This window comes from Cervus elaphus, chromosome 15 (genome assembly GCF_910594005.1).
Source record: "Cervus elaphus chromosome 15, mCerEla1.1, whole genome shotgun sequence".
Classification (NCBI taxonomy): domain Eukaryota; kingdom Metazoa; phylum Chordata; class Mammalia; order Artiodactyla; family Cervidae; genus Cervus; species Cervus elaphus.
In genome coordinates this window covers 69,106,927-69,133,510 of record NC_057829.1, presented here as the reverse complement: position 1 = coordinate 69,133,510, position 26,584 = coordinate 69,106,927, and the positions used below count along the sequence as shown (strand labels likewise).

The window sequence follows — 26,584 nt, the reverse complement described above, 5'->3', positions numbered from 1 at the left end:
CCATTTCTATACTTTATAAACTAACATTTAATAACTCATTTCAAAATGTGGTCCCAGTTTCTAACTTCATGTTTTCTGATAATATGCTGTGTCTCTGACCTGTGTACTGTTAATAGTGTACTATTTAACCTCCCAGGGATATGCTACATTCTTGCATCCCTCTTTTTTCATGGACGAGTTTCTCTGCCTTTCATGATCAAACTCCTATTTTTGTCTCAAGCAAATCAGTCACCATTGCTTCTCTGATTGTCCCTCCCAGGCAGAACTGGGAGCTCTCTCCTCTATGATCTAATTGTAACTTCCACTTATATCCATTATTATAGCACGGAACACAATCTCTTGTACTTCTTTACTGCAGTCACCACCAAGGCTGTGAATTATTCCAAGGCAGGTTTCATGTCTTACTCATTTATGTGTACCCCATTTTCAGCATAGCATCTGCCATAAAACAAGCACCTAGTGAAGATTGTTTGAAGCATTATGAAATGAAATAATAGTTTACTAAACTCTCTTTGAATAAATGTCGAAATTTGGAAGAATTTCCTGTTCTGGGCTACAGTATAGAAACAACACATCCAACTTTTAGTCCTCCATCAAAAATGTTAAGGGGAAAATTTGTTGTTAGTTGGAAATGTTGTGGATTGGTTGGTAGCTGTGGTAAATACAAAGGGGTTTTGCTTTCAGCCTAATCCTGGAAGCTTCTGTGAGACTACTGAATTCCATAAAGTATTTGAGTTTTAAAACATTTATAGTACCTTCATAGGGACAGAAGTATGATGGGGACATGCCTATATTCTATTTTTATAGTTCTCTTATTTTATTTGGGAATCAAAGCCTGATATATTGGTGTGTTCCTCAGAAAAAGCTAGATACAAAAAACAACCAACAAGCCAGCAAAAAAACACCCGCAACAGTACTTTATACAATAAAAATGCATTTATACTTTATCTTACAGTAAAGAGAACAAATCTAGATGCTCTATCTAGAGATTTAAAAAAAAGAGAGAAATATAAGTCTGTAATTAAATATAGGAGAGTAAAGGTGGAAGAGTTTTATTTAATCTGCCCCTATTACCACCCACCTTGGTTTTAAGATGGGCAACACTTAAGTACAATTCCACTAAGACCTTCTTTATAAAGAGATGTATCACAGCAAGAATGGGTAGTTAAGGGAAATTCCAAAGTAAAAAAAGACAGTAACAGTACCCATACTTTACACAGTAGGAGAACTTTGGGTAGGTCAAGACACCACAATATGATATGTAAAGAGCCATATCAATCAACAAGTGTAGGCAATACTGATATTAACCATGTCCAGAAGAGGACTTGTTCAAATAACCCCTATTCAATGAAGTCTTTCTTGGTTCTTCCTCAGTTCAGTTCAGTCACTCAGTTATGTCTGACTCTTTGTGACCCCATGGACTGCAGCACACCAGGCCTCCCTGTCCATCACCAGCTACTGGAGCTTACTCAAACTCAAGTTCATTGAGTCGGTGACACTATCCAACAATCTCATCCTCTGCTGTCCCCTTCTCCTCCTGCCTTCAATCTTTCCCAGCATTGGGGTCTTTTCCAATGAGTCAGCTCTTGGCATCAGGTGGCCAAAGTATTGGAGTTTCAGCTTCAACATCAGCCCTTCCAATGAATATTCAGGACTGATTTCCTTTAGGATGGACTGGTTGGATTTCCTTGCAGTCCAAGGGACTCTCAAGAGTCTTCTCCAACACCGCAGTTCAAAAGCTTCAATTCTTCGGTCCTCAGCTTTCTGAATAGTCCAACTCTCACAGTCGCACATGACTACTGGAAAAACTATAGCTTTGATTAGACGGACCTTTGTTGGCAAAGTAATGTCTCTGCTTTCCTACTCAGAAGCAAATGCTACCTCTTCTGAGCTCAGTTGTATCTGGATTCTGCTTCTCTAGTGATATTTACCATGAGCACTATGTCTCATGTTGCTGAATCTTCTAAGCCACTCTGAGAAGTCTTTGAGTTCAGGAATAGTATCTAATTTTACATTTTGATATGATCAATAGCAGCTAGGATTGTGTCTAATGCATTTTGGTGTTCAACAAGCAATTTATTGAACTTACATTAATAACCGGTTCTTTCTTGTAGGTCAGAATGAAGTCTATAAAGAAAATTATACTCATCTCTCTCTCTACACTCAAATTTCTTAGCATGAAAATTTAAGAATACTTATCATACACACCTCTTTGTGTGCGGTGAAACTTCCATCGGGTTTCTGCTGGAATTTAATAAACATTTATTGAATAGCTACTGAAAATGAAGAATTTAAAAACTGGTATTCAGAGTCAGCTTTTTGCAATTTCAGAGCCTTGCCTCTGACAAGATTGAAATTCCTTTGTCATATAACGCTAACCACTTGGCAATGATGAAGAGAATTTCCTTGGTTAATTGTGTCTGTATGTGGATCCTAGTGTAATTTAGAGAAACAAATGAGTACTTGGAAGATCCAGACTCAATGGTCTAGGCTAAGATTCTCTACAGATGGAACTACCAGGCTTTTTATCTGTGTACTCTGGTTGATTCAAACAAATGTTGAGTAGAAACAGAAAGCTGGTTTGTTATCACAGAACACGGGTGATAATGACTTTGGGATCAATACTTGCTGAATCTTTCTCCTTCTTCTGCCTAAACATACAGATGCTGCTCGATCAAAGCAGAACTGTTACAAAAGAATTGATTTCTCATTTCCAAACACACGTGGCTTAACTTGCAACCAATTGTGTAAGCTACCTTAAGCCCTTTTCCTGGAGGAAGAAGGCTGTAAATAAGTAAATAAGGGGACTGTGTTTTCCTGCCTTCATGAGAATGGATTTCTGGGCTCCCTTCTTCTGCAGAAATTGATGCAGTGTGTTCTGTTGCTAGCCTCATGCTGTAAATAACATTTTGACTTTGGGCATCCTGGTGAAATATACTTAAAAGTAAATTAGATGGGGCTCTAGGCAAAGATAAATTTGGAAGTGGGTACCTGCTATGGCTTTGCAGTCTGTTGCCATAGGGCTATGCAACCCAAACTGTATTCCTCTTTAGGCCATAAAAAAATAGAAATGTGTGTTTGAAAATTACTTTGTGGATTTTTTTCCATTGCTGCCTCATGCATGGCTTTCCTGGGGATGTCAACAGAGTCAGTTAGCAAAATAAAGACAGATGGCAAGGAAATAATCCTGCAGGTTTTTTGTTTTTTGTTTTTTTCTGTTTTGGGTTTTTTGCAATGCAACTGTTATAGATACTCAATTGTACTCATCTTAAGCAGAGATTTTGCCATTAGTTTTCTGCTCTCCTGAGAACCAATTGGCATCCTTTGCCTTAAGAAAGGCAAGATGTTTTTATTAGTGGGTGACTAAGCATTTTGATACTCTGTCATGCTTTTCAGAATTTAAGGGAAATGAAAATAAACCAGGCACTCAAAGTGCAGGGAAGAAACCAAGGTACCAGAATATCTGGTGTGGAAACTGATTGCAAAAACATCCTCAATTTTTCATCCTTCCCTATACTCATTTCCTCTGCAATATGAACTTCATGGTTCCTTTCATCAGAGGTTGGAGACTATTTCCTCAATCCTTGAATGTGGATTTTGTGACTTACTTTAACAGAATGAGGCCAACAATAATATAGGGAGCCAGTTATGAACCGAGATCTCAACAGGTCTTATGGTCTAAAATCTGTACTCTACCAGAACCCGGCCATGGTAACACAAACATGTCAGTGTTCTTCTGCAGGCATGTGAGAGGAGGCATGGAGGAGACACTAGCAGTTGCAGTTAAGGCTATTTCAAAGCATCCTGTAACAACCCAACCTGAAAAGACATGAGAATGGCCTTCTAAGACCAGCAGAGCTGCCTTGTCAACACACAGCTGACAGAAGCTGCCTGAATGAGTCCAACCCAGACCAAAGGAATCAGCTCACTGAGCCATGACTGAAGCATTAAACTGTAGAATCATGAGCCAATTAAACGGGAGCTTTTTAAAGCAATTTTGATTGGGGGTACTTTGTTGTGCAGAAATAACTAAACAAAATATGTCCAATAATAAAAATAGAATTAGCTTTTGAGTTAAATCAGCTGGTGCTCACATTCTGGCTGTAGCATGCCAATGTCTAGGCTAGGGAAAAGTTTAACTTAATTTCCTCATTTGAAAATTAGTAATAATAACATAATATCCACATTTGTATTGTTTCTAAGCGATATAAATGACACAGGTGAAGCATTTGATCCTCAGCAGATTTTAGCTATTATAAAAAAATAATTAGGGATGAAAAAGAAGAGAATTATAATGAGAGAGTTAAGAGACGAGATTAGAGAAAAGGGTAGGAAAGAGAGGGGGAGAAAGACTGAAAAGTTGGGGATAATCTGAGGCAGAGAAAATTGAGGCGGGAAGGTCATCTTCTCCTTCCTTGAATGGTTGCTCCACTTCCTGTGGTTGCTCTCTGTGTGCATATAAAACATCATTGGATTAATAACAGCTAAAACACAGCTATCATTTATTGAACCCACAATATGGTTTAGAACCTCTACAAAGGTTTTCAGCAACAATATTTCATTGAATCTTCACATTCTTCCTATTAGGCAGTTATCATTGTTATCCTTATATTACAAAAGAGAAACTGAGGCTTAGAGGATGTAAGACCCTGTCCAAGACCACACTAATGAGAGACAGGCCACGAGATGAGTCATGTGATAGTGGGCTCTTAAGTGCCACAGAGTACACATTTCCCTTAGAAAGCCTGCACTTAGTGGGCAATCTGAGTTTTACAAACCTATCATCATGGACCAAGAAAAGACTCCTTTTTAATCAAGAAAGCTTTGCAAATCAGATATATCTTAAGTGCACATTAAGCTCCATAAATCAGACACTTTCTTGAGAATGCATTAAGCAAGATGTTAGGTTCATCTTTTAAACATCAGGGTACCTGGGGGCTTAGTTGGTTCTCAGTGACAGTTTCTTTGTCCTCATCCTTCTTTTTGAGGAAAAAAAAAGAAGTCTTTGCATTAGAGTTAGAATTTTCAAGTTGGCAGAGTATATATTCTGTAGCCATTAATGCAAGAACTAGAATTTTATACGAACCAGGTCAGAAGCATAACATTGAATCAGACCATTGAAACCAGTTATTTGATATTTTAACTAACACATTTGCTATTTGATATTTTTCCCCAATTGGAAGAAACGTAATCTAAAACAAACGCAGAAATCCAGAGAGATTTTGCTCTCACATGTTGAAAGTGAAAGTGAGGGGCTGAACGTGTTTTATTTCTAAGCTTTGACTGATTCCTACCATCCTGTCATTTTCTTTACTCCATTCAGCACGTGACTCTCTCATCATGAAAAAGAACTTTAGTGAAGAACTTTCTTTGTAGAAATGTGTGTTGCAAAAGATTACACATTTTTACAACACAAAACTGTTGAGGTTTTTCTCAGGATGTACGTGCGTGCATGCTCAGTTGCTCAGTCATGGTGACTCTTTGTGACTCCATGGACTGTAGCCTGCCAGGGTTCTCTTTCCATAGGATTATCCAGGCAAGAATACTGAAGTGGGTTGTCATTGCCTCCTCCAGGGGGTCTTCCCAACACAGGGATCGAACCCATATCTCCTGTGTCTCCTGCATTGACAGGCGAATTCTTTGAGCTACCTGGGAAGCGGTTGAAAGTAATTTGAAAAAGGCACAGACAGACAGACATACACACACACACACACACACACAGAGCATTGAGTTTGATTTTTAATCTCAGGGTCTTATTTGGGTGATCTCACATTTGGAAATTTTAGTCTGCCTTCAAAGAAAATGCAAGTCAGAATTGTGACGAAGCACCATGATTTCCAGAAGCTAAGATGAATCTTGTGCTAGACAAATTTTCAAGAGACTCATCATAGACAAAGTCAAGTGGGCTAACAAAATTATCCTCCAAAACTTTTTATGCATATGTCAGACTGATGTTTTCTCAGAGAGAAAGAGATTCTAAGCACAGCAGGGTCTGAATTGATGGCAAGACCATTACACAGGTGATTATAGCAGAAGCAAAGAAAGAGAAAAGCATCCTTCATATATTTCAGAACCCAAAATTCAATAGAAACTTAAGGCCATTTCAGTTGCTTTTCTTATATTTTATCTTGGGATTGTCTTCCCACGACTTAACCAAAAACTCTTCAATATTCAAAGCATGCTTAAATACAATACACAATTTTGCCTTCTAGAAAGAGTTATATAGCAGCTTCCTTCATATGCATTATTCATTTTTAAGCTGAACTTTACAACTAAGAAGATCTTAAAATACAGACCCTCCTGAAAACCACAGCCAGACTTTTATTCATTTAATTGACTTAAACACAATACCATAGTTCTATAAAACTAGAAATCCGTTGCAGTGCAGTGACAGGTCCCAAACTTATGAGGCTACATGTCCCATTTAGAAAGGGGGCATTTCTCATGTTCCAACTATTACCTAAGTTCTTTCACATTCATTTAATTCTAATAACTACCCACTGTGGTAGGTATTACAGTCTCCATTTTAGGCATGAGAAAATGAAAGAAAATAACTTGCTTATGGATCCGTGGTGCTAAATTGGAATTCTAGCACAGGAATTCCAGTCCTTATCCACATAGGTCTCACTTTCCTATTCCTTCCTGGGTGTCATGTGGCCTTTCTGAGCCTATATGTTATTAAATATCCTCCTTGTCCCTTGAGAACTGAAGAAGTGATTGGAATGAAATAATCTGATACTGGCTTGTTTCTCAGTTTTACTTTAAAAGAAATTTTGTGTTTGATCCCCCTTATCTTTCCCCCTATTTTTCTATCATTTTTGTCCTTGCTACTTCTTGACCCTGATTTTTAGACTGTCTGGAATCTGTTCTCCTAAAAAAAATTACATTTTCTATATGCAAACAAACTTCCCTCTGCTCCCTGAAGCCCTAGAGTTTTGCTGTCACTTTTCAAGACAGATAATAATCCGGTGGCTACATAAATAGCATTGTACCCCCAAACAGGCCCAGGAAATTGGTGAACCATGAGTAAAACAAGAACAGCAATGAAACTCCAAAATGCAGTTATTAATTCACACCATCAGGATTAATGCTTTTTGAAAGGATATTTTTAATGAGGAAAGATAAACAAAGCTTTTAAAAATATAGGCCATTTTAATTCTGGATCATTGATTTTTAATGATTTCCAAATTTTCTTATAAAATGTTTTTGCTAAGGGTGAGAAGATTGTGTTATATTACTGATAGGAGCAGAAAGGTCTTGTGCTTTCTTTGAGACAAGGGATATTTATACATTGTGTATTTTTTATTATGCAAGTGTTATCACAAACTTTCCAAAGGAAACCTGTGTATATGGATGAGTGATATCATTTTAACTACTATAAGCTCCACAATGTGGGAAGAGGAAAACTCTGTATTCTAATTGCCATTGAAAATATGCTCCTAAGATAACTGAACATGCCATGTCATGCAGGACCACATAGGGTAGCACCAAGGTTGGTCAGGAGGCAGAAGGGATTAGAGAAAAGTATAGGGGGAAAATGATTATGGTTTTTAAGGCAAGAAATGGGTAAAGCAAGGTATACAGGATAATTAGTTAGTCCGAATAATTTCATCAGCTGCAATTTCAGTAGGGGCTGTCTCAAGTTGTCTGGTACCTAGTCCTGGGCTGATCAGGTCAGGTAAGAGGAATATTGGCTTCACATGTAAATATTCAATAAAGAAGGTGATTGAGAGATATGAACTTTGGGTCATTAGCTTGCACATGAAAGGTATGTTCAAAAGGGACTAATTTGCTATCTCTAAGAATTAACTAGCCCTGGCAGAGCCTCTCTTTTCCCAGTCAGCCAAGTTCCTAAGATATCAAAGCATCATAAAAGACAGAAAATGAAAAACAAGATTTATACAGTCACATAATATGTATACATTACATGAATGAAAAAATAAATAAATGGCTGATTTCTTCAGCTCAGCATTACAATCTTTGTTCACATCTTCTCTGACCTTTCTGAAAATGAGCAAATGATTTCAAAGAGAGCTAACTACAAATTTTTCTCCAACTTCTCCTCTTAAAATGTTACTTTCACTATTCAGGTTAAAGAGTGTATCATTTTGTGTTTTGCCCAAAAGCAAAAATGAAGTAGATGGACATGTATGGATCATGTAGAGTTCCTCTACTCTCTATTATACATAGGTCCTATGTTGAACTTGGATGATCCATTTTTCTTTAAAATCTCAGATTACCTTTTATTGAAGAACTTAAACCTTCACAAAAATAAATGTTGGTGTCATTAAGACAAAAACATCACCAACCCACTTTGTAAGCTTTCAGGGAACTAATTTGAAGTGAATATCAATATTTTAAGAAATAAATGAAAGAGGAAATTACTTATTTTAACTTCTGGAGACCTTTAATGACTGTATGATACACATTAAAACAACCAAATACTAGCACTATTATGGGGGACTTTGTTCATATAAATAAATTCACGAGGACACTTTAATAACATTTGCAATTAAAATTATCCTCTGGCACTGGAAGGACGGCTTTCAATTACATGTAGATCATTGGATTCATTTAATTCATATGACTTGTAAATTTGAGAGTCTGTGCTTCTAAAAATAAAGCCTTGAAATCTTTCCTGAATATACACAACTCCATTAACAACTTCCTTAATTAAAATTATCAACAGTAAATACTTTTGATTACAGTTGCTGTATATCATAACTTATTTAATGTTTCATCTATTTTATATAGCTGGCGGTATAGCTCAGTGGTAGAGCACATGCTTAGCATGTATGAGGCCCTGGGTTCAATCCCCAGTACCTCCATCTTGGACTTCCCTGGTGGTCCACTGGCTAAGTCTCTGAACTCCCAATGCAGGGGGCCTGGGGTTTGATCCCTGATCAGGGAACTAGGTCCCACATGCTGCAACTAAGACCTAGGGCAGACAAATAAAATTTCAGGGCTTCCCTGATAGCTCAGTTGGTAAAGAATCAGCCTGCAATGCAAGAGACATGGGTTTGATTCCTGGGCTGGGAAGATCTGCTGGAGAAGGGATAGGCCACCCACTCCAATATTCTTGGGTTTCCTCTGTGGTAAAGAATCTGGTAAAGAATTTGACTGCAATGTGAGAGACCTGGGATCAATCCCTGGGTTGGGTAGATCCCCTGGAGAAGGGAAAGGCTACCCACTCCAGTATTCCGGCCTGGAGAATTCCAGAGACTATATAGTCCATGGGGTCGCAAAGAGGAAGGACGGCTTTCAATTACATGTAGATCATTGGATTCATTTAATTCATATGACTTGTAAATTTGAGAGTCTGTGCTTCTAAAAATAAAGCCATGAAATCTTTCCTGAGTATACACAACTCCATTAACAACTTCCTTAATTAAAATTATCAACAGTAAATACATTTGATTACAGTTGCTATATATCATGCCTTATTTGATGCTTCATCTATTTTATATACCATCATACAGGAATTTCCAACTATTGACTTCATCTTCACATATTCAGACTTAATAATCACACTTATAAGAATTTAGCTGCCTTCTTTAAAGGGAAAAACATACACTGTATTTTGCTCATAAGCAATTATGTAAAACAGAATCCAGAACTTCTGTGTTGATTTTTCTGCACCAAGTCAGGTGGTCATCAAATCTCTTTTGTCCATTGTTTGGAGCCAAGACCATGTAAGGAGAAAAGATGTCCTGCCTTAATGGAAGAGAGAAAGACAGCACTAGGTGGTCCTAGTATGGTGGGAGGATTTTATCTATTATTAAGGATCAGAGATATTGAATCCAATTATATAAATGAATGTTAATCGAAAAAAAAAAAAAAAAAAAAGCAGACAGCTGGTCAACCTATTTCAGTATACTAGCTAAGATGGGAAAGATCAAGAAATGCCAAATGCCCATCAGACAGGTTCAGAATTTGATAAGAATGCAGATGGGGGACACTAATGAACAAAAGTGAAATTTTGAAACATCTCAGCTAAATGAGTATGGTTGGAGTTTGCTGTCAGAACAAAAGACGTCTATAGTGGAGAACTTGATTCTGATGGAGAAGAAGATTAATCCCACAAAGAGATATCCTTATTGCCATTCTGTAGCATTGCCAAATAAGCAGTGGCACATATCTAAGCTAAATGGGTAGGAATGGTTTTAGAGCAAGTCTTTGTTCAGCTTCAGTGAGCTTCCTATGTATCTATTAGTCCTTTGGTATATGTGGTTTTGACTCCCTGGCAAACTGGCAAATGATACCTGAACTTTAAAGTGACTCAATTAATTAAAATGGTATCTTAATTAGAGAAACAAACAAAAGTTTATGAAGTATGCTCTACTCCCTTTCAATTAAATGACTTAATGTCATTAACAAGAGTCCTTCTTGAGATTAATCAGGGGAGGTCGAGGGATTTGGTTATAGCTGGGCATGTATATGTCACATCACCAGAACTCTGTTTACAGGAGCAAATTTCTGGAAGGAACTCCTCCTAGGGCAAGTGATCTGTAGCTACTACACTGTGTTGATCATCGCAGGTGACGCTGAGTTTAGCATACTACTTTTCATGTAAATAGTCTGTTGTCTAGCCACTGGGGACATTTGCCTAGGGTAAAGAGAAAGGAAAGCAGAAAAAAGAAAATGCTAAAAGAATCTCTCTCTAAACGTCCATGGATCATTGATCTCAGAACAGTGCTAACAGTACTGGCACTGTAGCCTCAGCAGCATTTTTAGTGGATTTATATTGGCACCAAAGCCTTTGGCATGCTGGCATTAGAAAGAGTGACTAAGGGTTAGAAAAAATCTCATGTCTTTCTCATTAAGTGTAGTGTTGCAGCCAACAAAAGAATTTTCAAAGAGGAACAGGCTTTTTACTTATGTATATACCGTATATAATTCATAGGGTATCACACATATACACACCACTGAGAGGTCAAATAATAATTGTGTATGTATACAGGGCTGCTATGTTAGAGTGTAGATGGAGTGGCACTTTCTCTGTTGTAACAGAAAGCAAGATACAGGTAGATTATTCAGTGGCTAGAGGATTAGAATATATAAGTGTGAAAGTATTTAGATTTAATCAAATCTCAAATGATGAAATGTAACAAGGAGACTCTAGAGCTCCTTGAATTATGAAAACCTATTTTGAACTGGAGACAATATTTTTCTTTCAGGAAAAGAGGCCTCAAAATAAATTGACTTTCTTTGGGAAGACTTTTATTGTTCTTCTGATCTTGTTAAATATGGCCCTTCTGTTTTTCCTACCTATAGAGCTGAATGTCATAGGGTATTCACTTCCCAATAGAAGCATCATTATATATTCCCAATTATTTTGTCAGGTAGGGTTTAATTCTGTAACTTCTTGTGTTATCTTTCTCTGGCCTCAGTATCAGGGTAACATTGGTCTTATAATTTGGGAACTATTTCCTCCCCTACTATTTTTGAGAAGAGTTTGTGAAGAATTGAGATTAATTCTTCCTTGAATATTTGATAAAATCTAACAATCTAGACATCTAGGTCTAGATAATATTTGTGTTTTTTTTTAATTCAATTTACTTATTATAGGATCCATTTAGCCAAGCTCTTCACGAGTCAGTTTTAGCCATGTCCTTGTAGAATGTGTTCATTTTATCTGAGTTATATAGTTTGTTGCCTTTCAATTGTCCAATGTACTCACTTTATAGCCCTTTTATTTCTACAAGATTGGTATTAGTATGAAATGCTAATGTTCTTTCTTTTATTTCTGATTCTAGTTGAGTCTTCTTTTTTTTGGTATATCTAACTAAAATTTTCTCAATTTAGTTGATCTTTTCAAAGAATCAGTTTTTGGTTTCATTTATTTTCTCTATTTCATCTATACTCTTTTTATTCCTATTCTCTATTAATTTCCACTCTGATATTTAGTTCTTTTCTTCTGTCATCTTTAGTTTTGGTTTTACATTTTTCTCCAGTGTCTTAATGTAGAGGTTAGGTTACTTATTTGAGATATTTCTTCTTTCCTAATACAGGTATTTCCAACTATAAATTTCCCTCTAGGAACTGCTCAATTCTTAGTTCTTAGCTATATCTCACAAGTTCTGTTATGCTGAATCTTCCTTTTCATTTATTTCAAAGTATTTTATAATTTCTATTTTGATTTCTTCTATAATCCATAGGTTAAATAGAAGTGTTTATTTTCCTCTTATTTGTGAGTTTCCCAGTTTTTTTTTCCTGGAAATGATTTCTAATTTTATCCTATTGTGGTCTGAGAATGTACTATATATGATTCTTAATCTTTTAAATGTATTGAAGAAATAAATGTCTAAAGGAATGTGGGCCTTTAGGTGAAGACAACAGAGCAAAGGCAAGACAGGAACACACATGAGATACTCACAGAATATGAGCAAATTATGTTAACTATAAGGTTTTTTTTGTTGTTGTTAAGTTCCTCCTAAATATAAGGCGAGCCTGTGAGGGTGCTAGGTGTTAAAGTGGTAATGGAACTTTCTGTAAGAACCAGGGGAGATATAACAGGAAAGGAAGTTTTTTCAACTATCAAAACACACCTACTATAGCAAAACCTTATGAGCATTATAACTATGGGCAGTATTTAAAAAATTTTAATCCCTCCATAATTAGTAGACTGTAGTAAGAGGTCAGAGGTTAAGCAAATCTTTCTCTTTACCTGTATGTGTATAGGCAAGAGAGCTATACTATATGCTTACATAGAAATAATATAGCTATCATTTATGGTGGTGGTCATAGAAGCAATTGCACATCTGACCTGTGATTTTTTAATTTCTATTTCTTTACAAGCATTAGCGCCACAGGCCAGGAACTATATATTGTTTTGTTTTTTAATTTTTTATGCTATTTATCAATATACCCCTAGTATCTAACTCAACAGCAGGACACGGTACAGGTGCAATACACATTCCTTGTATAAGGAGATGAATGGAACATGGGTTAATTAATGGATGGATGAGTATACATTTTTTAAAAATCACCAGTGATCTTGGTTTGGTATACGCTAAATGTGAGATGTTTGGGGTCATTTTCTATTGTCAAAATTGGGAAGAAAAAAAAACACACTTGAATTCCTAGTCCATGAATTGTAAAAATGTCTGCAAAATATCTGTCTTTCTTTGCAGATGGTATAATTATCCAGAGTTTAGTGTAACTCAGTCAACAAGAAACAAGAGGACTTCCTGGAGACAGGTTAATGTGTCAGTTATGAAATGAACTAACCATGTCCACTAGGGCCCTATGGAAAACATTCTAAGAACTCTCGCCTTTAAATAACCATTAAAAACCATTTTCATCCTTAATAAAATACAGATAATTTTCCCAATGCAAAACTGCTGAGCACCATTTTTCCAGTTCATCAATGTGCAAAGCTAGTCTATACACAAGTCAGTTCAGAGGGTGTGCAGAAGGGAGGAAAAGTGAATACCAAGATGAAAATATCCGTTAAAAGTACAAAGTGCAGTAATGATTAGGAGCCTATACAACTTAACTCTCAACTCTTACAAATGGCAGAAACCAAATTTCTGAGTAATCCTCCCTAGTGTAGGTCAAGGCAGAATGGATTAGTTGAAGGTGAATGGACAGTAGTGCAGTCTGATCGATTGCCCTCAGTATGCTTCAGACATCCCAGAGTGTCAAAGCAGCTTGGTCTGATTGGTTGCACTATAGGTTGCTTTGTCAGAAATTTAAATGAGTGGAGAAACCAAACAAACTTATACTTCTCAAGGGCAAGCTTTGTTTGGAAACAGGAAGTAGGTACCTTGCAGATGTCAAACAATGCATATGCATATATCCTAGTATTAATATTGGTAGTTTACTTGCAGAAATTTGTCTCCTTTAGCAACAATCCCCTATACTCTTCAGCAACCATTCAATCCAGTTATAGGTGGAATTCATCTTAGCATTGGCACATAGGTTTTGTTTCTTTTATGTATATATCATGGAGCCAACTTTGAGAGGTATTATGTAATCTTGAGACTTTGCTCACCAGAACCAGGATATTTTTAGCAAGTGCAACTCCAAGGACTAGTACTTAGTTTGAGACTAGAACATGCCTGGAAGAAGTAGGGTTCATTCCAGGAAGGGAAGCTCCAGATGCTGGTGTTGAGGGAGGCTAACCACAGAGCACAAAGGTCATGGCACAAAATGAAACAATCCTGGCCAGGAGTAGTCTACCAGAGAAAATGAGGGATGTATGACAAAAACGGTTCAAAGAAGCAGGCAATTAACATTAAAGGTGGCAGTCTTGGTCCTCAAAGCATTTTCTTTCCTTCCTCCCTCCATTTACTCACTCAACCAAAAACATGCTAAGGTATTTTATTTGACAGATATTACAGATATAATGAGTTAAACAAATGTACTTCTCCTCTCATAGACCTTACTATCTAATGGGTGAGACATTTACATATTAAATACACAAACAGATGCATTATCATGAACTGTGATTAATTATCAGAAATTCATGGGTCTGTGAGTGTGATAAGAAATCCTGATATAGCCTGCTGGGTATGGTGAACACTCACCAACTTCTCTAAGGAGGAGATGTATGAACTGAGATCTGAAGAATCAGCAAGAAAATGGGGTTGAGGAGGCATTCAAAGTTGTCAGGTAGGAGATATTTCTACATTTGAAAAATGAAAAGAACGCCAGGGCATGTGAACTACAGAAAACAGGAGGGAGATTGGGACAAGGGACTGGATAGGAAGCAGAAACTGATCATTCAAGATCTTGTGAATCATGGTAAGATTTTGTTTTTTATTCTAAAAGCATTGGGAAAATAATGAATGCTTTAAATGAAACGACATAATTAGACATTGTGGTTTTTTTGAGACAGATTACTGTGATTGACACATGGACAAATAATGGTGGGTCAAAAAGGTGGAAGGAAATGGAATGAGACAATTCTGGGGGACCACTTAGAAAGTTTTTTTTTTACAATTTGCTTTCTGGACGAGAAACGATGGCAGTCTGCCTGAGGATGCTATAGTAGAAGAAGCCAGAGAGAAGCTGATATATTAGAGGAGATAAGATGAAAAAGTCATGGTAGATTGAATGAGGTGTGTGGGTGGTTGATAGAGAGTGAAGTGACAGAATTACTCTTCAAACTCTCATTGAAGAATGACCTAGATGATTGCATGCTTTACTAACATAATGAACAATAGAAGAAGAACAGATTGACACTAGGTAGAAGGGGGGATTGAATTCAGTTTTGGACATTATTAGTTTTAATTCCTTTGAGACATGCTAGGAGAAGTGTGGGGGGAAAATAGTTGGAGGTATAAGACTGCCTATAGGCTAACTCAGTGCAAAGTTACAGACTAGTCTCATAAACTTGGGAGTTATTTGCATATACATGATAGTTGATGATGGAAGCATTTGGTGGGTGTGATATTGCCTAGAGAATGAATAGAGGTTGAGAGGGGGAAAGCACTTGGAATCAAGCCTTGAAAAATGCAAACATTTGAAGTTAGAGAGAAAAAAGTGAACAAGAAAGAGACTAGAACTAGCAAACAGAAAAGAAGAAAAGGAGGTGTGCACGATACATCACAAATGGTGAAGGAAGAGAGTATCTTAAGAAGGACTGGGCAATCAACACTATTGAGAGCTGGTAAAGAACTGAGAAAGATGACGATTGAAAAATGTTCATTTCATAGTGACATGGAGGTCATTCGTGACTACACATTGCTTTTTTTTTTTTTTTTTTTACACATTGCTTTTTTAGTGGAATTTTTGTGGTTGTTGTTATTACTGTTTTCTCTCCAGATCAATGGATCTCTTTCTCCCACAAGCAATAAACCCATTGCCTTGCAGATTAATGAATTAACCAAGATTTTCAGCAAAAAGAAGGTTTTAAAGAAAGAAAGTAGGTGGTGAAGAAGGAATTCATAGGGCCTGGACTCCATCTCAGGCCTGTCTGTGCTGATCATGTGCGGCCACCTCTCCAGTGGACTCTGAACTCTGTGCTTAGCACCTGTGGGAATGACAATGGAAGGATAAGACCCCCCTCTGGGCAAGGGAATCTTGAAGAAGAGAAAACAGACACTAATCACCCCTGCCTCTTGACACTATCTATCAGAATGTAAGCACAGGCTTATCGGTTATTAACTATTTGGAATGTAACTGCGGGCTTATTGATTATTGACTGTTTGAACATATAACACGTGAATGATGGGGTTATTGTAGTTGTATTTACCCTTCCTTTGTTTATGTAAGTCTTAAGGGAATTGGGGTAGTGGGTTTGGACGCGTACACATGGGGTATAAAAGATTTTCACAAATGCTGGTCAGGGTCCTTGGCTAAGAGGAGACTCTGCCTTGGGCCCGCCGGCGTAATAAACTGCACTCCACTATCTGCATTGTCCTTCTGAGTGAGTTTGTTTCCCGGAAAGCGTGGCTATAACAGTGGTAGATAAGGAAAGGTAGGAAGATAGAGTATAGAGATACTTTAGAAAGCGTATTAAAAATAGATGCCTGCGTACAACCTCTTTTGATTTGTAAGCAAAAAAAATAAAAATAAAAATCTACATAGCAGGGAAAGGAGACCTCTCTGTTGTAGGTAGTCTCCTTGCCCTTGTAGAGGTCTCTCCCCTAAAGGGGTTAGTCCATTTGATTGGCTTTGGGTAGTGAGGCATTATGTGAAGGAAGCAATAGTTTGAGAAGTGCTTATCTGTTGGGGCTTGTTATCTGGGAGTGCTCCTTCTTGGAACCCACCTGCCAACTATAAAGAAGCCTTGTGGCTCCTTGGAGATGCTCGCAGGAAGAAGTGAGACCTGTTGCTGAAAGCCCCAGCTGAGCTTATTGCTGGCAGAGAATATCAAGTGAGTGAGGCCGTTTGGGAACCTATTAGACAACCCAGGACCTCTGCCAAACTCAGCTGAGACAGAAGAACTGCCCCCACTGGGTCATAGACTCATGAAAAAAATAATACCTTGTTTTTATTTAGGCTACTAAGTTGTGGAGTAGGTGTGTTATGCATCAACAGGGAATGAAAGAGTCACCGTTTCTGTAAGCTCCTGGGTGATTCTAATGACAGTACTCCAGAATATAATCTATTAGTCCATTTCACTGGATTGGCCAGAAAGTTTGTTCCAGTTTTTTCATACAGAAAAGCCCCAAAGAACTTCTTGGCCAACCCAATACTACTGCCACCATCTTCCATCGTGTTCCTCCTCTTTGTTCTCTAGTTTCTGTTCCTCTCAAGTCTACCAGGAAGCATCAGAGATGAGAAGGGTGAGCAGGAACCCAGTATCGTTCCTCACTAAAGGTGCAACAGTGGGTAACTGATTTCATTCTTTGAGCCTCATCTCTAAAGCACAGAGGGCCATGATTCCACTGCAGGGAAAGGTGAGGAGATAGGTGTAGGGGATCTGGTATTTAGGAGACATTAGCTTCCTTTCTCCTATTGCCAGTTTATCCTTTGTCTTTGAAGTACTCATTAGTCCAACTATCTAGACTATTTTACTCATATTGAACATTTAGCTTTATTGTCTTCATAGTCACCTACATTCATAAAAATGAAGGGTTTCCTGTAGATGTACTTATAAGGTATCCACAGGACTTCCCAAAGGGTTAAGGTTTGTTCTCAGAAAATCAGCTGTACTAAAATGCTATCTTGGAGTGAAGCAATCATTTATGCTGAAGTCAGGTGGGATGGGGGATCCGGAACGAATACCCTTCTACCCGCTGTGCCACCTCCTGAAGGTTTCGAGCACTGGTTTTTGCAGGAAAGAAAATACTAGAAAACTTCCAGCTGTAGAGACACTGAAGGGAAACCAAAGTTCCTATTTCATTCCTAAGCTCTTCTTTTCTGCTTGAATAACTGGCAGCATCACTCACCTATTCAAGCCATCAGTAGGAAATGTTGATACTCTGTCCCTGAGGACAAATCTGAAATAAACTGTCAGGAGCCTGTAATGGTACTGTGCTCCCAAACAACTTGTGTCCCCAGGCATTTCTCAGATGGATAAGGAACTTGTGAAACTCATTGTGTTTTCCTCCCCCTCCGAGTCCTCAGTGACCTGTTATTGTGGCTGACCACTGGTGGTTCCCCTCAGGGTTGTTCCTGCAAGTGACTGGAGAGAGCACAGGCTGCAAGCTAATCAAGCTAAGGGCTACTTGGCTAAGAATTTACTTGACTTTGTATATCTGACTGCCCTTGGTGATATACATCATAGGATACTGGATAACTCAGGGAACCTACTGGGAATTTGGATTACTGGGGAAGAGGAAGAAAGTCTTAGTCTTCTAAAAACCACTAATCAGAGGCTTTGTGAAATCTGCTACCAGCTGGCTAGTTCATCATGCCATCCGATTCATTTGACACATGCGCTTCTAACAGGCAAGAAGGTGACAAGGCTGCCATGAGTCCTAGAGAGACAAAGAGGGTATACAGGATCACACTAGAATTTGTCCCACTTTTAAAATATTTTTTTTTAATGTGAAATTCACTCTAGAAGTTGGTCTAAAAAGTTTTTCCAAATAATCCCTGATTACCAAGCAGATTGAGAGGTGCTGTGATATCAGAATTGCCTTAAGAAGGTGGAAATATTATTGAGTCTACCCAAAGTTTATTTTTGAGACATGTGCTTGCATGCTCAGCCATGTCCGACTTTGTGCCACCCCATGGACTCTAGCCCACCAGGCTCCTCTGTCCATGGGATTTTCCATGCAAGAGTACTGGAGTGGATTGCCATTTCCTCCTCCAGGGGAGCTTCCTGACCCAACAATCAAACCCATTTCTCCTGCATTGGCAGGCTGATTGTTTACCACTGAGTCACCCTACCAAGAGATACTTATTAGGAGTGTTATCTCCTCATTGCCTCCTCTTCTAACTTTTCAGTTACCAATAAGCAAATTATTCATTCATCCATTCATTCATTCACCATCCACTATGTGTAGACACCGTTAGATGCTAGGATATAAAAACAAATATGATATGGTGAAATAAACAGGCTAACAGGGAGGAAAGATATAATGTAAGTTCATACAAGTGATAGCTCTGAGAGCTGAGTGATTAACTCTGCCTGAATCAGTCAAAAAGTCTTCAAAAGAGTAGATGACACTTGATCGGAATTGTGTAGGATGAGTCAGAATTCTCTGGGAGATAGCAATAAGGCTGGCCCTGTAGGGAAAACAATATACTTTCTTTCTCCTCACAGCCAGTGACATGTCACATTCCTAGTTCTCAACTTGGCAGGGCACAAGCATCACCCATGGAACTGAGAGAAAACCAAACCAAGTCAAATGCCCTCTCACCCTGGGGGATGTGGTGAGGCACTGCCCAGATCTACTCTCTGGAGGCTGGCAGATGGTTCTCCACCCTGAGACTCTGTAGGGATTGTCAAGACTAATGGCTAAGGTCTCCTTCCCTCCAGGGCAGCCAGCATCTGGAATCATCCAACAGGTGGATATAAAGTCCCAGCTCCCTCATCCTACATAAAGGTACCTCTGCAGAGGCATCCTAACACCTCAGTCTCTCAGAGGAGTTGAGGCCTCCTTTGATAATGCCTTGCAGCTCATTTTCTTTCTCTGCCCAATCTCTTTGTTTTCAGAGGTCATCTCTGTCTCAGAGTTAGCTTCCTGAGAAACCCAGTCTGTGACGACTGGCCTCTTTCCACAGAATTCTGAGCCTAGTGGCTTTGACCCTGCAGACAAGCAGTTTTGTAAAGACTCACAGGCAAATTTAAGCCATGTCTCATTAAGAACCACTAACTGGTCTTCTCAAAGTGAGATGCGAAGACCCGCTTGCAAAAGAAATGCCTTAAGCAGATTTATTAAGTGAAGATCCCTAAAGCCTCATTATAGACCCTCAGGATTATATTTTTGGGAGAGGAGGACTGGGAATTTACATTTAACAAATTCCTCCAGGTTCTTTATACACGCATATGTTGTCTGAAACCACAAAAGCTTATCTCAAGCTCTCTTGAATGTATTTATCCTTTCAACATGTAAGCAAATAAAGGAATGTAACCTTCCTTCCCAACTACAGACTTGCTGCTTCCTGAACCAAAATGCAGATGTGAGTAAATGTGATTCAGCAAGAGAAATGCTGGTTACCCCTGGGGTTTTTACCAACATAAGCTCATCATCTCAGTAATGACTCAGTGACCTCTGGTCCAATGGCAGAGAAGAATTTGCACTTCAAGGACACTCTGGCATATGAACACTTTTGTTCGGTATCTTTAGTACATGCTCTGATTCTCATCATTGCATTTTTTTTTTCTTCTTTCCCTGGCATACACTCAATATCAGAAATAGGGTACATCATTCAATGTATCCTAAGCCTTTAAAATGGAAGCCTCTAGGCATAATCAACATGACTCCTGGCAGCCCTTTCAGGCCCTTTCTCTGTCTTTTCCCTTGATATGCTTTGCTAATCTATTTTAAAATTATTTCCAGAGATGTTGCCTCAATAACCCTTCCTTGGCGGGCACTCCATTGTCTCAATGAGCTTCTAAGGTATTTTCCTCCTACTTACATCTGCTCACCATCTTCTCTTAAAAACTGAAAAAAGGCTATTGTTTCTTTATGTGCCTTTCTCCTTCTAACATTGCTGAAAAGACAGTATAGAAATATAGCCAGTCTGGTTCATCATTAGGAACACCCCTAGAATCAATCTCCCTGGCCTCGAATCCTCATTCTGCTGCTTATTAGCTGTACAATCTTAAGCAAGTTGCATTATCTCTGTTTCTTTTTTTTTTTTTGATCTGTAAGTCTGAGATAACAATACCTACTTCCTGAGTCTATTGTGAGGCTCTAAGGAGTCAGTATATATAAACAACTTTGAATGGGAACAGATGTACCAGGTGCAGAGTAGGTGTTCCCTAGATTCTGGTTCTTATTACCATGGGTATGGGCAAATGGGATCCAAGTTATACTTGTCCGTTGCACACTTCTTGGTCTTGTTTGTGGGAGGAGAGGAGGGTGGGAAGAATTGGGAGATTAGGACTAATATATATACTCTATAAGGGGTTCCCTGGTGGTTCAACTGGTAAAGAATCCACCTGCAATGCAAGAGACCCTGGTTCAAGCCCTGGGTCAGGAAGATCCCCTGGAAAAGGAAATGGCAACCCACTCCAGTATTCTTGCCTGGGAAATCCCATGGACAGAGGAGCCTGGTGGGCTATAGTCCATGGGGTCAGAAGAGTCGGACATGACTTACCAACTAAACCACCACATATACACTATCATGTATAAAATAGATAGTTGGTTGGAACCTCCTGGGTAGCACAGGATGCTCAGCTCAATGTTTGGTTATGACCTAGAAGGGTAAGATGGAGGGGTTGGAAGGAGGTCCTAGATGGAGGGGATACATGTATACATGCAGCATCTACACATGTGTACACTCATTGTACAAAAGAAACTAACACAATATTGTAAAGCCATTACACTCCAATAAAAAAATCAAAATAAGACCTATCTACTTAGTAGGAAGTGGGCAGAACAGACTTGATCAGAGAAACTTTTTATAGAGACCGATAGAAGCAGAAAGAGTGAATGAGCTTAGCACCACGATGAGCCTGAGAACATGTCAGATAAAGAGGTTTCAGACAGCTAAATTCAGATCGTACTCCCTTGCTGATGATTTTCACCCAGAGCACTATAAATCAGTGTAGGTTTGGATCTTGTTTTGCAAAACTCTCTGTGTGGTTATGGGAAAGTAATTTAACTTCTCTGAACCTCAGTTTTATCTTTAAATTCAAATTACTCATTGATCCCCTCTTCACCGGATGGCTGTAAAAGCCAACAGCAGTGTACATGCCGGTGCAGGCCACCACGTTGGCATGGATTAAGCAGCAGCTAAATCCAGTGGGTTTTAAAATGGAAGGAGTTGAGGAGGCACTTAGGATCAGAGGATGCCACCTGTGAATTCCAGGAATGGGGAGCTTCCTGCTGGGCCTGCGTGAGCCGTGATGCTACAAAACCAGTGTGGTCTATTTAACTTCTCTCTGCTCTGATACTCCCAGTGGTGGCTCCCTCAGGAGTAAATACTGATGGCTAAGAAATGTATTTGACAAGCTGAAAGTCACTGACAGTCACTCTCCCACAGAGCAGACAGCCCCAAGAACAGGCAGCTTATTCCCCAGGCCACAGTCCCTGGGGGGAATCACAGCAAATCTTATTTTTAAAGGTGAATTTCTGACTGTTCACCCCTGCCTTGGATTCTACACACCATTAGGCTTTAATGAACAGAGGGAGGCAGCCTGAAGGTCCCATGTCCAGGACTCATTAAACAGACCCAAAGAGACACCAGAAGATTTTTTTACCACCAGATATTTGTTCTCCTAGGTTCCCTGAGTCAACAAGATGCTGACACAAGATTCTTCCTCCCAGATAACCTTTCATCTTTATCTTCACAGATACAGGGGCAAAGAGAAAGAATAAACATACGTAAAAAAAATATTTGAAAACAGTATTTATTAGATATCTGCTTTGTGTCAAGATCTTTATGCTGTGTCTTTAATTTTCACAACAGAAGTGAGCTGGTGCAGATAGTCTCTTCTCAATTTTCTGGATAAGAATGCTGTAAATAGGCTCAGGGATGTATAACCATTTGTCCTCGGTCATACAGCTCATAAGGAGTTGGCTGGGGTTCAAAGGATTTGTTGCCTAGACCCAGGTTCATGTTCTTATCATCACATCATGCTGCCCTTCCCCAGAAATCATTCAGGCTGATAATGATAATAGAGAGGAATGGGAGAGAATAGAGTTCCCCTCATTTTCAATAGCCCTAGAGTCTTTTTGCTCATGTTCCCATTTCGGCCATCAGAGAATCAAGCAGTAAATAAAGTCCTTGCAAATAAAGTCAAGGACCATGCTTGGGATAGTCTTGCAGTGATTCTCTGGTTATAAAGATTCAGAGTGATATAGTAATGAAGAAGCCTTAGTTTGCCTCCTGGTGAGGAAATACACTGCTTTTTAAGCCCCCAGGGCTTCACTGGTGGCTCAGACAGTGAAGAATCCACCTGTAATGCAGGAGACCTGGGTTCGATTCCTGGATTGGGAAGATCCCCTGGAGAAGGGAACAGAATTCCAGAATAACTGCAATATTTTGGCCTGGAGGATTCCATGGACAGAGGAGCCTGGCAGGCTACAGTCCATGGGGTTGCAAAGAGTCAGACACGACTGAGTAACCTTCACTTTCACTTTTTTAAGCCCCTAATTCCTTAAGTATTTTTCATCTTTGTTATTCAGAAGAAAGGGATTCATACATTAAATAAGCCTGTATCTAGGAGTCGGGTGTGACTGAGCAACTTCACCTTCACTTTTCACTTTCATGCATTGGAGAAGGAAATGACAACCCACTCCAGTATTCTTGCCTGGAGAATTCCAGGGACGGGGGAGCCTGGTGGGCTGCCGTCTATGGGGTCGCACAGAGTCGGACATGACTGAAGCTACTTAGCAGCAGCAGCAGCAGTATGTACTAAATGTCAATTCCCATTCTAGTACTTGAGCTATGTTACTGAATAAAATAAAGATGTATTACCTTCAAGGAGCTTATTTTGTCAAACACATAAACGCCAAGAAACAAGACGTTCTATGGGAAGAGGTTACAGCAACTGGTACTCCTAAATGAGCTCCACTGTTTGGTATACAGGGATAGCAAACACATTCTATGTTTCCAAATTTGAGGGCATAGTATGTCAATATCTTCAAGAGACTTGCAACTAAGACCTCTTAACATCACAAAGAGATGTTGTGGATTATTACCACTTGTTCAACAAAAGAAGACAAATGCATGAGGTATGCTCAGAGGGAGCTCTCTGGCAACAAAGGCAAATTCCGTGGTGCACAGTGACACCAACACCAGCATTGTTTCATACCTAGATCTTGTGTGAGTACACCTGCACTATAGTATTAAGAAGAACTGATGCAAATTCAAGTTCTAACTTTCATTCTGTGGTATAAACTTGGACAAATTGATTGACCTCTGTGAGCTGTTATTTCTGAAGAAAGATAAGTTGTATCCACTGTGTTTTGTTTTACACCAGTGTGCTTTTTTCACTGAAAACAATGAAACAATGTGTATAGTTTAAGGCATTTGCCTAACCCTTTACGGTTTACAAAATAATTTTATCACTAGTAAAGTTTCGATCATCCTGCCATCTCCTTTTCTGCTTATGATATATCAGTATTTCCTTTGTACTCAGTTTCACAGATTCTCCCTTTTTATTTCTATTGCATTAGTTTACATCCCCAGAGTGTCACTCCTGAAACATTGCAATAACTGCTTAACTCCCTGCCTCAGGTTATCACCTCTTCCAATCCTGAATATTTTTGCAGAAAATAAAGTAGTTTTTTCATTAGAAATTTGACTTTTCTAATATTTCTCAATGACCTATGTTACACATGAAATAAAGTTACAAGTTGGTATTTGGGGTCATAGTTTATTTTTCTAGGCACACATGTCTTTACTATCCAGCACACTTTTTCACTATTCCTGATCATGCCTCATAATTTCTTCCATCAGAGTCTTGATTCAGACTCCCCCACTGACCAGCATCCCACTTTCTCTCCAAAGTTAATCTTGGCTGCTCATTGTTTATTCATCATGTTACTGCTGCCCAGAACCAAATGGGATCTCATGAAAATTTGTGAGAATAAAGACCAAATAAGATGCCAAGGCCTATTTGATTGATGAGTGAATTAAAAGACCTTTCTCAGTGTACTTTTCTGGTATTCTAGGGATTTCTGAGGTTGCTGGGGATTCCTGTATTTTTCAGTTCATCATGGTATAACCACATAGAGAACTGTATTTCTGCAACAGTGCTAGTGCCTCACAAATTCGTCAGTGATATCATGAAGGCCACCAAGAGGAATTCACTTCTATCATTTGACAGGTCCATAAATCATTAGATTCCCCATCATCAAGCACCTAACTCATTAGGAACCAACAAGAACACTTGACATTGCCTAATTCTTTCTTTTATTAAAATACATAATAATAATGAGTAAATATATATCTTTATATAAACCTGATCTAATTTTGCTTTCATTCAAGCCCTGAGAAGGGAGTTTCATTTTATTCTTATTTTGTCTATTAGAAGCTCAGTTGAGTTCAACTCTTTGCAACCCCATGGACTGTAGCCTACCAGGCTCCTTTAGTCATGGGGTTCTCTGGGCAAGAGTATTAGAGTGGGTTGCCACTCCCTTCTCCAGGGGATCTTCCCAACCCAGGTATTGAACCTGGGTCTCCTGGATTGCAGGAAGATTCTTTACCATCTGAGCCACTGGCATGAAAATTAAGCCTTGATTATCTTAAAAAAAAAAAAGTTGTGTAAACTCATATAGCTTGTCAGAGGCAGAGTCAAGATTAGAACTCAGGCCTTTATAATTAACGGTCTGTACAACTGTACAGGAGCTGGAAGACTCAATCTTCTTGACCTCAGACTATACTACAAAGTTGCAATCATCATTTCTGTATGGTACTGGTACAGAAACAGAAATATAGATCAATAGAATAAGATAGAAAGCCCAGAGATAAATCCACACACCTGTGGGTACCTTATCTTTGACAAAGGAGGCAAGAATATACACTAGAGAAAAGGCAGCTTCTGCAATAAGTGATGCTGGGAAAACTGAACATGTAAAAGAATTAAATTAGATCAAATTCCTAACACCATACACAAAAATAAACTCAAAATGGATTAAAGACCTAAATGCAAGGCCAAAAACTATTAAAAAAAAAAAAAGAGTAAAACATTGCAGCAAGATCCTCTTTGACCCATCCCCTTGAAGAACAGAAATAAAAACAAAAATAAACCAATGGGACCTAATCAGACAAAAACTTTTGCATAGCAAAGGAACCTATAAACAAAATCAAAAGACAACCCTCAGAATGGGATAAAACAATTGCAAATGAAGCAATTGACAAAGGATTAATCTCCAAAATGTACAAGCAGCTCATGTAGCTCAATATTAGAAAAACAAACCCAATCAAAAAATGTGCTGAAGACCTAAACAAACATTTCTCCAAGGAAGACATACAGATGGCCAATAAACACATGAAACGATGCTCAACAACACTCATTACTAGAGAAATTAAAATGAAAATTACAATGAGGTATCAACCAGTCAGAATGGCCATCATCAAAAAATCTACAAACAATAAATGCTGGAGAGGTTGTGGAGAACAAAGAACCCTCTTGTACTACTGTTGGGAATGTAAATTGATAAAGCCACTATGTAGAATAGCATGGAGATTCCTTAAAAATCTAGGAATAAAGTTACCATATGATCCAGCAATCCCACTACTGAGCATATATCCTGAGAAAACCATAATTGAAAATGACACGTATACCCCAGTGTTCATTGCAGCAGTATTTACAATAGCCAGGACATGGAAGCAACCTAGATGTCCAGAGACAGATAATTGGATAAAGAAGTTGTGGTATATATATACACACAATGGAATATTACTCAGCCACCATTAGAAGAACAAATGTGAGTGAGTTGAACTGAGGCAGATGAACCTAGAGCTTGTTAAACACAGTAAAGTAACTCAAAAGGAGGAGAAAAATCTATAATAATGCATATGTATGGAATCTAGTAAAATGGTAGCGATGAACCTATTTGCA

The 26,584-nt window shown here is 38.6% G+C and overlaps 1 non-coding gene across 1 annotated transcript; it reads left to right on the top strand.

Annotated features, from left to right (window-relative positions):
• Nucleotides 1-8,756: 8,756 nt before the first annotated feature.
• Nucleotides 8,757-8,828, top strand: TRNAA-AGC. The gene has a single exon. It is a non-coding gene; the product is annotated as a tRNA-Ala (tRNA).
• Nucleotides 8,829-26,584: the final 17,756 nt, after the last annotated feature.